Source organism: Haemaphysalis longicornis, unplaced genomic scaffold (genome assembly GCF_048455015.1).
Source record: "Haemaphysalis longicornis isolate Haplotype H1 unplaced genomic scaffold, Haemaphysalis longicornis Haplotype H1 scaffold_6, whole genome shotgun sequence".
Taxonomy (NCBI): Eukaryota; Metazoa; Arthropoda; class Arachnida; order Ixodida; family Ixodidae; genus Haemaphysalis; species Haemaphysalis longicornis.
Window position 1 is genome coordinate 112,745,986 of NW_027526407.1, and position 14,812 is coordinate 112,760,797.

Below are 14,812 nucleotides of genomic sequence, written 5' to 3' on the forward strand. Positions count from 1 at the left end.
TCTCGGTCATTTTAGAGGATGATGGCATAGGAGGGGGTAATTCAAATTGCTTCGGAGGAGGGACCATGTCGCGAGACATTTTTTTTAGACTTCATCGTGGCTATTGAAGACTTTTTCTTGAGTTCAAAGACAGCTAGAGAATCAGATTCATGTTTGGTGAGAAGAGGCACCAAAGTCGATTCTTGCTCATGCACAGATTTAACTTCCGATTTGTAGTGATCTAAAACAATACTGGTTAATTCTAGAGATGCAGAAGTTAGGACATTTTTCCATCTAGCTTGGTTATGAGGGGACAATTCAGACGTAGCGGGTTCTAACTTCAACATGAGACCTTTCGGAACAGCAGATTCATTCAAATAGTGGGTGAGTGAGGTTACATGCAATTCAAAGCGAATGCGTTTTTCTGCCAATTTTCTAGCATTTTGGAAGTTCCTAGACACGGTTAAAGGAGCAGATTTACCAGTGTCTAAGGTGGGAAGTCAATTTTGGCGGTTTGCTTGTTGAGGGCTCAGCATCGCTGCTCCGAAGGTTGTAGCGGCGGGGTCTTGGCTGGGGTCTGTGCGGAGCCGACGGCTGGGGTAGACGGCCCACGGCTGGAGCCGATGGCGTGTGTCTCTGTGGAACCGATGGCGTCCTATTATGTCGGGGGGAGTCCTGGGTTGTCTGGCTCCGTGGATCAGCTGAAGCGAAGCTGCACCACGTAGTATCATCGCTGGGTCTTCGAAGACACAGGCGCCGGATATGACTGGCCATGATGGCGACTCCCTCAAAACTGACGTGAAGTCCGTCGGCAGCTAGTACCCGTGCCGCCGGGAGCCACTTTAAGCCATGGTCGAGGTAGAATGTAGTCCGGGAACGGCGGCAGAAGTTACGGAGCAGTTGATTGAAGCGGCAAGCTTCCTGATTGCAGCGGGTCACCAGGGAACGGTTTCGGCCGCCACGACGGCGATCAGTGCTCCTAGGGAGAATTAGGCTGGCGTACACGCGCGACACTTGGGGCCGCTTCCTGGTGATCGCGTCAAGCAGGGAGCGGTATTCTTGGAACACGGCCGTCGCCTTTTTTGAAGGAAGGTCATTGGTGCCCACATTTAGAATAACAGTCTTGGCACTGTCTGGGATGGAGTCCTAGAAGGTCGTGCACATCGCTGACGCATGCACCACACTGTGTCACGAAGGCAGGGGTTCCTATGCAGTTGGGATCAAAATGCTGGAAGAGGTGCTTCGTTTGCGAGTCGCCGATGATTACTGTTGAAGTCGTGGTCTTGGGGTATCTCCACACAATAATTTTGGACGTCGTCGGTGCTGGTGCCATGGTGAGTATACGGTCGAACAAAAGAAGTTTCCAATGGTCCAGAAAAAATATCAAAAAGTAGAGTCCGACGCAAGTCTCAAAAAACAAAAACAAACATGTTTACTAACGTTTCGACTGGTGGTTCAGTCTTCATCGGAGTAACATTTACAGTACACTGCAGAACGCTTTTATAGGTGCGTGTGGAGAGAGGAGGAAGTTGCGCTACAGTGCGCCCTCTTTGAAAGAAATCATACGTCATCATTCAGCAAAACAAGAAAAAACGCAAGACATACACATAAGAGGGAATGCACTGCCCTCCCTCTTTTTTGGGAGAAAAGGTGCGCTACAATGCGCCCTGTTTAGAAGTAGTTATTGGCAAGTGGTACAACAAAGAGAAAAGAAAAATGCAAAGGGGCGTCTAGGAAGGAGGTAAATTGGCGCCTCTCCTCATAGGAATTAACAGAAGAAGCGGGGGCGGGGAAGAGAAAGGAGTAAAGGCGGCAGAACGAGATAAGGAAGTGGGGAACGCGCGTCAGCACGTCATCGCTTTTCGTCTTAGGAATGTGTCAACAGAAGAAGCGGGATGAAAGCGGCAGAACGAGATAAGGAACTGGGGAGCACGCGTCAGCGCGCCTTCGCTTTTCGTCTTAGGAATGTGTCACGTGAAGCCGGCGCTATGTGGCTAAGCCGGCGCTAAGAGGCTAATTGAGTGAACCTGGAGGGATAAAGCCGGCGCTGGTATGCCTAAAAAGAGGATTGGTCACGCAAGAAGCGAACGGAAGAAAGGCGAGTAATTATTGTGGCAAACATGTCAACGCGCCTACGCCTTCGTTCAGCCTCATGTCTCATGTTGAAATGTCTCATGTTTCATGTTGAAAGGTCTCATGTTGAAATTAGAACCCGCTACGTCTGAATTGTCCCCTCATAACCAAGCTAGATGGAAAAATGTCCTAACTTCTGCATCTCTGGAATTAACCAGTATTGTTTTAGATCACTACAAATCGGAAGTTAAATCTGTGCATGAGCAAGAATCGACTTTGGTGCCTCTTCTCACCAAACATAAATCTGATTCTCTAGCTGTCTTTGAACTCAAGAAAAAGTCTTCAATAGCCACGATGAAGTCTAAAAAAATGTCTCGCGACATGGTCCCTCCTCCGAAGCAATTTGAATTACCCCCTCCTATGCCATCATCCTCTAAAATGACCGAGAAGAATGACTTCCCCATCAGTAATTTAGTGAACTTGTCCAGTGTTGTGCTGACAGAGATCGAAGTTCGCACACTATCCAAAGGCCTAAGTTTTTGTCCAGCAACGGGAGGTTTCAGCGAATTCCAGCTTTTTAAAGATTTAGACAATTTCGCTCGCAACATGAGATTGCGTGAATTCTTTCATGGGCGCCCTAACACGGACAATGCCGGCTCTTTACCCAGCTCCAAGCACTGGACGCCACCGACTCAGCGCGAGAAATGTCTAGATCTATATATTAGAGCAGTACAACATGACGTGCCTGAAGCCTATAAAAAGCAGACGCCTTTTAGACCCAACCTTTCAATTAAAGAGAAAGAATCACTTGAGAAGTTGGCATGTCGCCACGAAATTGTAATCAAGCCCGCTGATAAAGGTGGAGCAATAGTGATAATGAATCGAGATGATTACATCAAAGAAGCAGACCGACAATTATCCGACACATCCTTTTACAAAATTCTTCAATCTGATCCAACTTTTGAATATAAAGAAATTGTCAAGGAAAACCTCGAAGCACTACTGGAGGCCAAAGAAATAGACAAAACGACGGTGCGTTCTCTGATACCACTCAGCCCAATAGCAGGCAGGTTCTACCTTTTGCCCAAAATTCACAAGGCACATGTCCCTGGTCGCCCAATCGTATCTGGCATAGGCACGGTTACCGAAAATATTTCCCTCTATGTCGACAACTTAATCAACAAAATTCCCCCTAACTTTCCTTCATACATACGAGATACCAACCACTTTCTCTCTGAAATATTAGACCTTGAGATTCCCAGTGGCTGTCTACTTGTCACCATGGACGTCACGTCACTATATACCAATATTCCCCACTCTGATGGAATACAAGCGGTGATCCACGCTTACAGTGAATCACGGGAGCCTAAGCCCGTCGAGAATTCCACATTGGCCTTATTACTGAGATTGATTCTTGAGCTAAACAATTTCGAGTTCAATGGCAAACACTATGTTCAAGTCAGTGGTACATCCATGGGCACAAGGATAGGGCCAAATTATGCAAATATTTTCATGGCAGTCCTCGAGGAGGAGTTTCTTGCAAGCATCGACTTGAAGCCATTTTTTTACAAGCGCTTCATCGATGATGTCTTTCTGATTTGGCCACACGGAGAATCCAATCTCCTAAGATTTATAGCCGAGTTTAACGCGGTCCACCCTAACATTTCTTTCTCACACCAGTTTTCCGCTACCAGCATCAACTTCCTCGACGTGACGGTATCTGTCTCGCAGAACAAATTAGAGACCACCCTTTACCGAAAACCGACGGACTACCATCAATATTTGCATTTTCAAAGTAGTCACATTAAGCACTGGAAAACGGGCATACCCTACAGTCAAGCGCACCGCTTCCGCCGGATATGCTCCAAGGAAACAGATTTTCTTTCCAACTGTGTGGGACTAAAAAACGATCTGCTCAAACAAAAGTACCCGCTCCAATTAATTGACGATTCCATTCGCCGAGCAGGAGCGCTGAGCCGCAATGAACTCCTTAACTCCAGGAAGCCAGCCGACCGACGCCCTTCAAGTAACCTAGTTCTCACTCACTCCGCATCTGTGCCGAATGTTTCTGGCATACTTCGAAAGCATCACAACATATTAAATCAAAGTCCTCGACTAGCATCTATATGTTCCGAACCACCACGTGTTGTCTATAGGCGAAACAAAAACCTGCGCGACATTCTGACATCTTCGAGGCTCAGCCATTCACCAGTGACCGGTTGTGGGCCCTGCAACAAGCCTCGTTGTCAGGTATGCCCCCACATGACGAAAACAAAAACCGCCTCTAGCACCGCCTCGCACTTCTCTGTAAAACTGAAGGGAAATTTTAACTGTGACAGCGCCAACGTAGTTTACCTGCTCGAGTGCAATACCTGCCACCTGCAATATATTGGCCAGACGGCGAACGCTTTTAGATTAAGGTTCAACAATCATAGGGCACATGCCAAGTCTCTTCCTAACCTTTCTTTGTCCCGTCACGTCGGAATCCCGGGTCATTCATTTAATAATTTGAAGGTAACAATAATTGAATCCAATTTCAACAGCAACCACGCACGCGAAGTTCGCGAATCATATCTCATATTTAAGTTCAAAACCGCATCCTCTGGGCTGAACGAAGGCGCAGGCGCGTTGACATGTTTGCCACAATAATTACTCGCCTTTCTTCCGTTCGCTTCTTGCGTGACCAATCCTCTTTTTAGGCATACCAGCGCCGGCTTTATCCCTCCAGGTTCACTCAATTAGCCTCTTAGCGCCGGCTTAGCCACATAGCGCCGGCTTCACGTGACACATTCCTAAGACGAAAAGCGAAGGCGCGCTGACGCGTGCTCCCCTGTTCCTTATCTCGTTCTGCCGCTTTCATCCCGCTTCTTCTGTTGACACATTCCTAAGACGAAAAGCGATGACGTGCTGACGCGCGTTCCCCACTTCCTTATCTCGTTCTGCCGCCTTTACTCCTTTCTCTTCCCCGCCCCCGCTTCTTCTGTTAATTCCTATGAGGAGAGGCGCCAATTTACCTCCTTCCTAGACGCCCCTTTGCATTTTTCTTTTCTCTTTGTTGTACCACTTGCCAATAACTACTTCTAAACAGGGCGCATTGTAGCGCACCTTTTCTCCCAAAAAAGAGGGAGGGCAGTGCATTCCCTCTCATGTGTATGTCTTGCGTTTTTTCTTGTTTTGCTGAATGATGACGTATGATTTCTTTCAAAGAGGGCGCACTGTAGCGCAACTTCCTCCTCTCTCCACACGCACCTATAAAAGCGTTCTGCAGTGTACTGTAAATGTTACTCCAATGAAGACTGGACCACCAGTCGAAACGTTAGTAAACATGTTTGTTTTTGTTTTTTGAGACTTGCGTCGGACTCTACTTTTTGATATATATATATATACATATATATATATATATATATATATATATATATATATATGTGACACAGAAAATAAGAGTTGGCAGTCAAGAAAACATCGGAAACCAAAAGGGAGGATGTGGTAGGTCACTGAAATAGATAAAGAATTTGGAAATAAAGAAAGAAAGGGGAGAAAAAATTTCCGCCAGGTGGGATCCGAACCCACGACCTCCAGAATACCGATCCGGTGCGATAACCACTACGCTACCGGTGGGGCGATTTTCCCCTCCACTTTCTGGGGTATTTATGTTAAGGTATTTTTGTTTCCTGTGCTTGTTGGTGGCAGCCAGCGCCACTCAGACTACTCGGGGTGAAGGGGACCTTCTTTAGAACCCACGGGCCATCGTGACTCGAGTGTCTACGACATTTCAAGATTGGTCGACCAGTGTCGAACCCTCTTAAGCTTCCTATGGCACCAAGACTGCCAGAACAGAGGCCATCGCTAAGAATGTACCGAATGAGAAAATGGGAAATGAGGGGCTCGGTAAAAATAAGACAGAAAATAAGAGTTGGCATTCAAGAAAACCTCGGAAACAGAAGGGGAGGATGTGGTAGGTCACTGAAACAGATAAAGAATTTGGAAATAAAGAAAGAAAGTGAAGAAAAAATGCCCGCCAGGTGGGATCCGAACCAACGACCTCCAAAATACCGGTCTGCTGCGGTAACCACAACGCTACCGGCGGGGCGATTTTACCCTCCACTTTCTGGACACTCGAGTCATGGCCCGGGGGTTCAAAAGAAGGCCCCCTTCACCCCGAGTAGTCCCAGTGGCGATGGCTACCACCCCCAAGCACAGCAAACAAAAATACCTTAACATAAATACCCCAGAAAGTGGAGGGGAAAAGCGCCCCGCCGGTAGCGTAGTGCTTATCGCACCAGAACGATATTCTGGAGGTCGTGAGTTCAGATCCCACCTGGCGGGCATTTTTTCTCCACTTTCTTTATTTCAAATTCTTTTTCTGTTTCAGCCCCTTTGCTTTCCGAGTTTTGCTTAACGGCCAACTCTTATTTTCAGTCTTATTTTCAACGAGCCTCTCATTTTCCCTTCTGATTTGATATATATATAGTGAGGGAGACGATAGCGCTTGTCCAGTTTCTTAGATTATGTAATAGTACCTTTCTTCTTCGGGGGTTATCTTATAATAGACAGAAAAACGCTTATACACACTTTGGATCTGAGGGTTTTCCTTTCTCCTTACCCTTGACAATGAGAACTCTCGGGGAGAGTAAAAGAGCGGGAGAGTGACAATAACCTGTCGTAGCTATACTACAGAAGGTGGAAAAAGGAAGAAATGAGGAAGGGACTGAGGAAAGTTGAAAATCGAAAGGAGGCACAGTTGCGGCATCGATAGACCGAAAACAGACGCATAAAGTGCAACGAATGTGCGTCCACAGAAAAACGGCGTTCTCCGACTGGTTGCGGAAAGAGAGAGAGAGAGAGAGAGAGAGGGAGAGAGAGATAAAAAGATACATAACATTTGGAGAGTCGAAGTTCGAAAGCCTGAACAAAAAGGCTCTGGGTGGCATAGAACCATGCCAACATCTGCCTACTGGCGATCACAGGCAAAAAAACGAAAAAAAAGGCATTTGTTAATGTCGGTTTGAGACCGTCGTTAGACAGAGACAAGTGCCACATGGCCAGCAGGTGGTCGAAGGAAGCCTATCGGGAAACAAAATATTCGTGGACAGCCTAGAAAAAAAAGAGGGGGGGGGGGCATGAGTCCCCAACGCGCGGTGGGTCGTACGGGTCCGTCTGAATGAAATGGTCCGGAAAGTATGCGTAGAAACCGATTCACGCCTGGTAAAGAATCACAGGCTGAGAAGGATTTATTACCTCACCGCCGCCGGAGGGGCACGCCGACCGTCCTGCACAAAAATTGCATTATTATTCGTTCAAAACATCTCAGGGTGGTTACGTCAGTTTCGAACGCACCTCAATCTCCCTGTGGCGTCATTTGCTCGTTCGGCAAACGTCCGAAATTTATGTATAACGAATGATTCCCTTTGTTCCCGCTCGTATGTGTTGCGGAAGCCAGACTGAATTAAGACAGCCTATATTTTTGCGAACGACTGACCCGGGAGTCGGAAATGCCGGGACAGCGGAAGGACGGGGAGGCCCCTCAGGTGTGACTTGTGATTGTTAAACCTTAAAGCTCTAGAGAAACCGCAAACATGGAAAACAAAATGGAGAAGGATGGGAGGGGGTGGTGCAAGGGGGAGCACCGGGTTGGACATTGAGGCGCGTACAACCCGCCGAAGAGCCGCGACAGCCCCTCCACTCAGTCCCGCGCCCCGGGAGGAGAGCGATGTAGTATGCACCCGGGTAGAGGGGGGAGGGGCAGCAACCAATGCGCCGAAACCTGGCTTCGCATTACCACAGCCGACGGCCGATCGGGCTGCCCCCAACCCCCCCTTTCCCTCACAGGAAGCCGAAAAGATGGCGAACATAAGAATGACACACACACACACACAAAGAAAGAAAAAAAGAAAGAAGAAAAACTGCATACATGTTGTCAGACATAATCCGCAGGCATGGCCCGCCCCAGACACTGTGCTCACTCAATGTGCGTTTCTGAATTTTTTACCGACGACGACACTCAGTACTGCTAAAAAAGAAAGAAAGTGTCTTTATTTCCTCAGGAATCTGAGGTATCAATTAAGATGCGAAGTTATTTCAGTTAGTTCCTTTAGGCATGAAAGCCTTCCTGGGGTCTCGTTGATTCCATGTGTGAGTGATTGTAATTTGTAGATAAAAAATGATTCCTTGTTTTCCCGATCAAGGTTATTTCGGAAGCCTGATTCGAGAAGCACGACCTTGATGTGTTCGAAGCTGTGGTTGGGACGTCGGACATGCAGTGAAAGTGGTATATTTGGTTTCGAAAGCACGTGTGACCGGTGATTGTTAAACCGCAATCGGAATGCTGCTCCTGTTTGACCAATGTATTCCATGCTACAGGCGTCGCACCGAAGTCTGTATGCCACGTTGCTCGAGTCACAATTTAAGTTCTCTTTTATGTTATGCACAAAAACGGAACAGCTGGACTTTACCTTGTTGGCTGGCACTATGTGAGGACAAAGCTTGCAGCGTGGTTTTAAGTGCAATGCACTTCTTAAGCGACCCTGAACCTGCGTGCACCGGCGATGTCCGCGCACATGGAGATGGGCGCGCGCAGCGTAGCTGCTGACATGGCACATACCCACGTGGGGGATTGGCCAGGAATCTCCTCGTCTTCCTTGCCAACGGGGGGAGATGGGCGCGCGCTGCCTGGCCGCTGACATGGCACATACCCACGTGGGGGATTGGCCAGGAATCTCCTCGTCTTCCTTGCCAACGGGGGGAGATGGGCGCGCGCTGCCTGGCCGCTGACATGGCACATACCCACGTGGGGGATTGGCCAAGAATCGGACGTGAGAAGGGCTAATGCACCTGCTTAAAGGAGTACTGACACGAAATTTCAAAGCTGAGATCCGCTCTAGCAATCAAGTACAACGGCAACACAAATAGGTGTCCGTGAATAAATGCATCTTTCTTTCTTTGTAGTTGTGTGTGTGTGTGTGTGTGTGATCTCGCAAATTCAACTCTTGCATTCGCACTTTCACATTCTTCCCCTCGGGGAAATGCGGGGAATTTTTCTACAAGGATGGCAACCAAGTGCGTTGCCTGTTGGGCCTGTCTTAGCGTTCACTATCAAGTCCCGTAGGTTTTTTTCCCACCGGTACACGACTCTCGGTGGTCTTTCAAAAACTGTGAACAACCGATTGCTCTGTTTTATTATGTTGAAATGTTTGCTAAGTATGTTGTTAACTCGAAGAGCCATTGCTGAGTAGGTACGCACAAGGTTGGTCTGAGATGCGCTGTCAGTCCGTTGTAGGCTCGGCCCCGATAGAGCTGTGGTGTGATCGCGGCTTTGGGTTCTCTCTATTGCATCGTCAACAAAATTTGCAGGGTAGATCTGTTCCAGAAGGGTGGTTTCGAGTTCTTGCGTATGCCTGTCAAAGTGAGGGCCCTTGGAGCAAATTTTGCCGTATCTGTTGGCCTGAGAGTACGGAATGCTGGTCTTACATTGCCGGGGGTAGCTGCTAGGAAAATGGAGGTATCTCTGCCGGTCCGTTGGCTTCCTGTATAGTGTTGTGGAAAAGCGGCTGTTCTCTACAGACACGATAACATCTAGGAAATAATGAACTGGTCAGATATCTTATGGGTGAAACTGATTGAAGGGTGAACTGCAATAAAATTCTCGATAAAAGTTACGAGGCTCGTTTTTGCGGAGCTCCACACAAGAAATATATCGCCTAGAAACCTTCTGTAAAATAATGGTTTGATATGACAGTCCTCCAGAAAAGGAATGTCCAACTACGCCATGAAAATGTTTGCCTATTTTGGGGCCATTTGTGTTCCCATTGCTGCTCCATTGAATTGAATGTAATGGCTTTTGTGAAATTCGAAGTTATTGTGGTTCAGTACTAGGCAGCCGCTATGCCGTCTTGATGTAGGATATTCGTATAGAGTGAGCAAACATGTATGGTCACAAGAAGGCTTCCCGTAGGCATTTATAGGTTTCATATTTCGCGGAGAAAGTGATCGGTAGCCTTAATGTAGGAAGGAAAGGTTGCTGGAATGTCGCAAATGAGGTAGATAATGAAGTTACAAATGTCTTCCGTTGCAGTGCCGTTGCCTCAGACTAATGGGCGGCCAGGATGGTTCACGTTGTGTATTTTGGGGGGCAGATAAAACTGCCCGGCTACCGGGTATTTGGGCGACATGGCTCACATCTTAGCAGGAGTTATCTTTTTGTCTGTCAACAGTAAGGGCCGTGTTTCCTTGGTTTCGTTTTGAATTTCGGGCGTAGGATCAGTAGGGACTTCTTTGTAAAAGTTGGCGTCACTTAGCTGGAAAACATCTTCCAGAATGTAGTCAGGTTTGTCCAAAACCACTATTGCGCCTCCCTTGTGGCGCAATAGTGCGCCACAATGGTGGCCCAGAAATAGTATAAGTAAAGTGCCGGATACACAGCAAGAATAATAACAAAGAACCTCTACTTACATGACGGCAACGGGCCTGTCCTTCATCAGAAGTACAGTTATATGATTTTGCTGTCCGAAATCATGTAACTGTACTCTGATGAAGGCAAATCCTGTTGACGCTACGGAAGAAAACAACGTTCTTTGTTATTGGTCTTGCTGTGTATTAGACTCTTTACTGATACTCTATTACTATATACATATATATATATATATATATACGCATATATATATATATATATATATATATATATATATATACGCATATATATATATATATATATATATATATATATATATATATATATTTATACATATATATATATATATATATATATATATATATATATATATATACAGAAAAAAATGCCGGCAGTCTACAACGCCAATGAAGGCCTAGGGGAATGGTTAGACTATTTTTTACCGTTAGTGACGTTACTATATTTTTTATTATTTTTATTACGTGAGAAAGAAAGAAAGAAAAACACGCGCCCAGAGTGGGCACCGAACCCACGCCTTTCGATTAGATCTCGAATGCCATACCAATTCGGCTATCTGGGCGACTGTGTTCTCCTTCACTTTCTGGGGTACTTCTATTTACTACAACTGTATCTGACGCTTGAGGGTGGTAGCCAGCGCCGCTCAGACTACACGGGGAGAAGGGGACCTTCTTTTCAACCCCAGGGGCGTTACGCGAACGTCTACGGACTGTCATAAGCGGGTAACTGGCGGGAAATCCTCTTATGCTACCTTGGCATCAAGGCTGCCAGAACCGAGGCCCTCCCTAAGCTTTCGCACAATACACGGGTTAGGAAATGAGGGGCTGGTTAGGAAATACAGAAAGAAAGGCCGGCAGTCTACAACGCCAATGAAGCCATAGGGAAATGGTTAGAATATTTTTTACCGTTAGTGACGTTACTATATTTTTTTATTATTATTATTACGTGAGAAAGAAAGAAAAACACGCGCCCAGAGTGGGGACCGAACCCACGCCTTTCGATTAGATCTCGAACGCCTTACCAATTCGGCTATCTGGGCGACTGTGTTCTCCTTCACTTTCTGGGGTACTTATATTTACTACTACTGTATCTCACGCTTGAGGGTCGTAGCCAGCGCCAGTCAGACTACACGGGGAGAAGGGGACCTTCTTTTCAACCCCCGGGGCGTGACGCGAACGTCTACAGATTGTCATAAGCGGGTAACTGGCGGGAAATCCTCTTATGCTACCTTGGCATCAAGGCTGCCAGAACCGAGGCCCTCGTTAAGCTTTCGCACAATACACGGGTTAGGAAATGGGGGCTGGTTAGGAAATACAGAAAGAAAGGCCGGCAGTCTACAACGCCAATGAAGACATAGGGGAATGGATAGACTATTTTTTACCGTTAGTGACATTACTATATTTTTTTATTATTATTATTACGTGAGAAAGAAAGAAAGAAAAACACGCGCCCAGAGTGGGGACAGCAGGAGGCCACCTCGTGACGCCAAGTGGAACGTGCACATCGCGCGTCACCATAGTCGGCACGACGTACCCTGCGGTGTTCGTCGTTTTGCCCAACTGCTCCCGCGATGTAATTCTCGGAATGGACTTTTTGACGGACAACGGCGCAATAATCGATCTGCAGACAAAGTCGATAACTTTTTCCTCCGACCACTCCGTGACGCCGGAACCGAACCCCGAACACCGTGCAGCCTGTAAGGATAGCCGATGATCATGTCACCCTGCCACCCCGCGCAAGTTTGATGATCACCGTCTACTGTGAAGGTGCTGCTCCTGACGTGGACGCGATCGTGGAGAGTGACCAAAGGTTGCTTCTCGACCGCGGTGTGTCTGTCGCAAGAGGCATTGCGCGCTTCAAGGAACACCAATCCCACATTTTGGTAACTAATTTCATCGAGGATTACCAGCATTTAAACAAGGGCGCGGCAATTGCATTCCTTGAAGAAACGCAAGAAGCAAGTGACGTGATCGCGGTCGCCGACTTTGAACACACCCCCGTAGAAACCTTCAAGCACCCGCCGCCCTTCGACGTGAATTCGGCGCTACCGCAAGAACAACGGAACAAATTATTGGCTTTGCTGCGTCGCTATAGCGAATGTTTTTCGTCGAGCGCAAAACTACGTCAGACCCCTCTAGCGAAGCACCGAATAATAACCGAAGATGGAGCCCGACCTACCCGACAGTCACCGTACCGCGTCTCTTCACACGAACGGGAAGCCATCCGGACTCAAGTCGACGACATGCTCAGCGACGACATTATACAGCCATCGAAAAGCCCCTGGGCTGCGCCCGTCGTACTCGTAAAGAAAAAAGACGGCACATTAAGGTTTTGTGTTGACTACCGGCGACTGAACAAAATCACGAAAAAGGACGTGTACCCCCTCCCCCGAATCGACGATGCCCTCGACCACCTCTGCCACGCGAAGTACTTCTCATCGATGGACCTGAAGACCGGCTACTGGCAAATTGAAGTGGACGAGAGAGACCGAGAGAAGGCTGCATTTATAACCCCAGACGGCCTATACGAGTTCAAGGTGATGCCGTTTGGGCTGTGCACAGCACCAGCGACGTTTCAAAGAGTCATGGACACTGTGCTAGCTGGCCTTAAGTGGCACACCTGCCTCGTATAACTCGACGACGTAGTGGTATTCGCCCGGACTTTCGACGAACACCTTGCAAGGTTGGAGTCTGTACTCGAGGCCATTCGTACGTCGGGGTTGACGCTGAAGCCTGAAAAGTGCCGTTTCGTATACGAGGAACTCAAGTTCTTGGGCCACGTCGTCAACGCCGCGGGAGTCCTACCTGACCCTGCAAAAACTTCAGCTATCGCGAACTTCCCTAGGCCGAAAGACAAGAAGGGCGTGCGAAGATTTCTCGGGCTGTGCGCATACTACCGGCGCTTCGTCGCAAACTTCGCACGCATTGCAGAGCCACTCACGCGCTTGACGAAAGACAGCACCCCTTTCAACTGGGAAAACGACCAAGAAAAAGCATTCTGCGAGCTGCAAAAACGTCTGCAAAGCCCGCCCGTGCTCGCCCATTTCGACGAAAATGCCGAAACGGAAATGCACACGGACGCCAGTGGTATAGGCTTGGGTGCCGTCCTTCTCCAAAAGCAAAGCGGCTGCGAAGGGGTAATCGCCTATGCCAGCCGTGGTCTGTCGAAGGAGGGGAAAAACTATTCTGCCTCTGAGAAAGAGTGCCTAGTTATTATATGGGCGATTTCAAAATTTCGCCCATACGTGTATGGAAGGCCATTCAAGGTTCTAACAGACCACCATGCGCTGTGTTGGCTCGCCAATTTGAAGGACCCCTCTGGCCGTCTTGGGCGGTGGAGCTTGCGCCTGCAGGAGTTCGGCGTTACAGTCGTTTATAAATCCGGCAGGAAACACTCCGATGCCGACTTCCTGTCCCGCGCCCCCGTTGACCCACAACCAGAAGACTCTGATGAAGACAGCGCGTTCTTCGGGATCGTGACGGAGAGCGACCTAGCCGCCCAGCAGCGTGCCGACCCCGACTTACGCGTCATAATCGAGTACCTCGAGGGATGCAACGTTGCCGTTCCTAGGACCTTCAAACGCAGCTTACCAGCATTCAGCCTGAGAAACTCCGTCCTCGTGAAGAAGAATTTCAGCCCCGGAACAAGAGCGAATTACCTTCTCGTCATCCCCGCGGACCTTCGTGACGAAATTTTGGAAGCGTGCCACGACGACCCGTCTTCCGGACATCTCGGCACAGCCCGCACTATTGGAAAAATCAAGGCGAGGTACTACTGGCCCGGCCTTACCTCTGACGTCACCCACTACGTCCGGAGCTGCCGTGACTGCCAGCGACGAAAAACGCCGCCGACAAGACCCGCCGGACTTCTGCAACCGATCGCCGTCCCATCGAGACCATTTAAACAAATTGGAATGGACCTTTTAGGCCCGTTCCCTACGTCACGATCACAGAACAAGTGAATTGTCGTAGCGACAGACTACATGACGCGCTACGCAGAGACCGCCGCTCTTTCGAGGGGGACTGCACAAGAAGTGGCAAAGTTCTTTATAAGCCAAGTTGTGCTGCGACATGGAGCCCCGGAAGTCCTAATAACAGACAGCGGAACGGCATTTACTGCGGAGCTGATGCAAGGAGTATTACGCTACAGCAACACGGATCACCGAAGAACGACGGCGTACCACCCCCAAACGAACGGACTAACAAAACGTCTGAACAAGACAATCGCAGATATGCTGTCAATGTACGTTGACGTTGAACATAAGACTTGGGACGAAGTGCTCCCGTATGTCACGTTTGCGTACAACACGGCTATCCAGGAGACGACGCAGCTGAC

General features: G+C 48.2%; 1 non-coding gene across 1 annotated transcript; it reads right to left on the minus strand.

Moving 5' to 3' along the window:
• Positions 1–11,444: 11,444 nt before the first annotated feature.
• On the minus strand, positions 11,445–11,516 carry Trnar-ucu (transfer RNA arginine (anticodon UCU)). Its single transcript has one exon. It is a non-coding gene; the product is annotated as a tRNA-Arg (tRNA).
• Positions 11,517–14,812: the final 3,296 nt, after the last annotated feature.